The sequence below is a fragment of the Salvelinus sp. IW2-2015 genome, linkage group LG37 (genome assembly GCF_002910315.2).
Source record: "Salvelinus sp. IW2-2015 linkage group LG37, ASM291031v2, whole genome shotgun sequence".
Lineage (NCBI taxonomy): Eukaryota > Metazoa > Chordata > Actinopteri > Salmoniformes > Salmonidae > Salvelinus > Salvelinus sp. IW2-2015.
In genome coordinates this window covers 17,231,229-17,234,258 of record NC_036876.1, presented here as the reverse complement: position 1 = coordinate 17,234,258, position 3,030 = coordinate 17,231,229, and the positions used below count along the sequence as shown (strand labels likewise).

Here is a 3,030-nt window from a genome sequence, read left to right as displayed (position 1 = left end):
AACAAGAGGTGTGTTTTTTTTCACAAAAGTAGTGCACTGTGCCTTTACTAGTACTGTATTAGCAGACCAGGTCTTCAGCAGGGGCATATTTTTTTTGTTCTGCAGTAATAATAGACAACAAAATCTGGGAATATTTGGCCAAGGAAACAACATTCTGGTTGGTCTCAGGGAATGTAAAACAGTTAGGACGGGAGACATTTAAAATTGGATTAAGTGAAGCAGCAGCAAACTAATGAGCTTGAAGAGCCTTACAAGTTTGCTGAAATTACCGTATATCTTCCAGTCTAATATGGCTATTTACTTACTTTTCTAGCTCTTCATCAGAAGCTTTTTGAAGTAGTTAGGAGACCTAACTGTCCTCTCCAAGTTAAACTGGAATTTAGCCAGAAAATATTTGAGAAATATGATTGGTTGATTATAGGCCAATGATATTGGCCTACATCTTGAGCTGCGCAAAATATCAGATCACAACAACAAATGGAGAATTATTTAACATCACCGCATCCTTATGAAATACACAGTGGTGGGCCGTCAGGGCCTGCAAGGCCTTCTCTGCTGGCCTAAACATCATCAGAATATAATTTTTTTTTAAATATATTTTCCCACAAATATGTATTAAATTATTCCCCAGAGTAAGAGTTATACTCTTCATTTCATAGCTTTCCTCTTGGTTGCACTGCTTCCAGCCCCAGGTTGAGATTTGGAGGGCTGGTCTTTACGTTAGATCTTTTATCCAATCATATTCAGCCATCATGTGTTGCCAGGGGTCTAAAATCTGCCCTTAGGCCTTCAGAATCAACAGTGCGGGCGCTTGTAGCTTAAAGTGAATGGAAATTAAAATTTTGTGTCAACCAATCAGCTTTAGAGTTGGCTATTGTACGCCTGCTGGCTGGCTCCAGTGTTACACAGGAGCCAGCTAGCAGGCCTAGGGCGTCCACGTCTTTTGATTGGATTACCAATATTGAGAGGCAGGTCCTATGGGCAGGTCTATGCAGATCRAGGAAACTAAATTTGATAAACGAATTAATTCGCGTTCTACTGTTTTTTGAACCCACAATGGCGGAAGGAGGAGAAGATATCGATTTGGTCGAGGATATAATTATAACGCCATTCTCAAGACGAACCTTTCAAGAAAAGTTAGACATTGCCTGTCACAGGCGGGAAAGGGGTTCGTTCGTTCGCCACTTTCAAAGTTTCAACTATGAGCGCTGTCAATGGCTCACGGGCTCCGGTGCTTTTGAAAACGTTTGGGGACACCAGAGTGGAGCTACAGCTCTCACTCGTCCTGCGTTATGTGACGGACACGGGAGTCAAGGAGCGATTTATCCGGTTTGAAGATGTGACAAGCGGCAAGCGAGCTGATGACATTGCCGCTCTTATTTTCCGTTTCTTGGAGGAAAATGAATGTAGTCTGGATAAAGTTGTGGCACAGTGTTTTGATGGCGCAGCAGTCATGGCATCTGGACTCAATGGGGTGCAGGCTAAAGTTAAGGAGAGGGCACCGATGGCCTTATTCATTCACTGCTATGCACATCGACTAAATTTAGTACTGACTCAAGGAGCCTCAAAGCTTAAAGAATGCAAGGTCTTCTTTGCCAACCTCAATGGCCTTGCAGCATTTTTCTCACGATCCCCTAAGCGCACGCAACTGTCTAATAATCAGTCTTTGGTGAGTAGGCATACAATGCATGTTATTTTTTATTAAATGTGTATGTATGTTTCGCATTTTATTTCGTTAATATTAAATAGCCTATATATTAACAAAATAAAATGGCAAATAGCCTATGTTGCAAATTTTGTTTTCTTTTATTTTCAGTGAATAGTTATGTGTCTTTATCATCACGGTGAAACTGCTTTGGGTGCGACAATGCGCTGTTTAGTGAACACACTGTATTTATTTTTTGGGGGACTTAAAGCTCAAAGTTTGTGGACCAGAAATGGATAGAAGAAGAATATTAATATAACTCTGTTGCACTCGACTATGTTCTTGCCTATTAGTTGAACTGTACTGTATTGTACTCTTCCCCTGCAATTCTCTGAAAAAAATGTCAATTTCAAGGTGACGCAACGCCTGGTTATACTGCGTTTCTGTCTAAATGTATAGTGTCTAGAGCCATGGCATCTAAATGATGGTAATAACAGGTGGATTAATTCGGGTGGGACTGTGTAGGACCTCACTGAAGGCCCAGGCGCCAGGCCCACGGCACGCTACTGGAAATACAGTACCAGTCAAAAATGTGGACAAAACTAAAAAATACTTATTTTCCACCATAATTAGCAAATAAATTCATAAAAAATCCTACAATGTGATTTTCTGGATTTTTTTTCCTCATTTTGTCTGTCATAGTTGAAGTGTACCTATGATGAAAATTACAGGCCTTTCTCATCTTTTTAAGTGGGCGAACTTGCACAATTGGTGGCTGACTAAATACGTTTTTGCCCCACTGTAGCTCCGAGTTCAGGAATGACATTCCACAGATTCTAACAGCTGTTGAACTGAGATCCAACTATTTCCATCAACAATTCCCTATTGACCACTGGTACTCCATTTAGTATTTAGTACTCTCGTCCTCTCATCCTCTGTGTTGTGTTTATCTTCACAATATTATTATACTACCCATATTTTACATGGTAGCTATATTCAAAGAGGATTGTTTCTACAATATTCACAAACACTTTGACACAATTACAATTGAATAAAAATCTACTGTCATAAATTACATGTGGAAAAATGTATTTGAGTGAACATTAGCAAGCCAGTAGCAGAAGAAACAGGAAGTACATTCTCTCCTCCCCTTCCCTCTCCCCAGTTTAGCTTGCAGCTATCACTGTCGAGCTGGCTAGGTTCAGGATATTTAAGGGATCAGCATCCAGTCAACGGGACAGTTGTAAATCATGCAGTGCCTTGTGTCACCATCGCATATTTTAGAGAAACAACAAATGTCGGTACACAGAAGTGTCTTATATCAGCTGAAAGCTTAAGTTCTTGATAATATAACTATACTGTCCAATTTCCAGTAGCTATTACTG

The 3,030-nt window shown here is 40.1% G+C and overlaps 1 long non-coding RNA gene across 1 annotated transcript; it reads left to right on the top strand.

Moving 5' to 3' along the window:
* The first annotated feature begins 521 nt into the window (after window positions 1–521).
* LOC139023855 (uncharacterized) lies at window positions 522–1,656 on the top strand. Its single transcript, XR_011475053.1, has 2 exons — window positions 522–866; window positions 924–1,656. It is a non-coding gene; the product is annotated as an uncharacterized lncRNA (long non-coding RNA).
* Window positions 1,657–3,030: the final 1,374 nt, after the last annotated feature.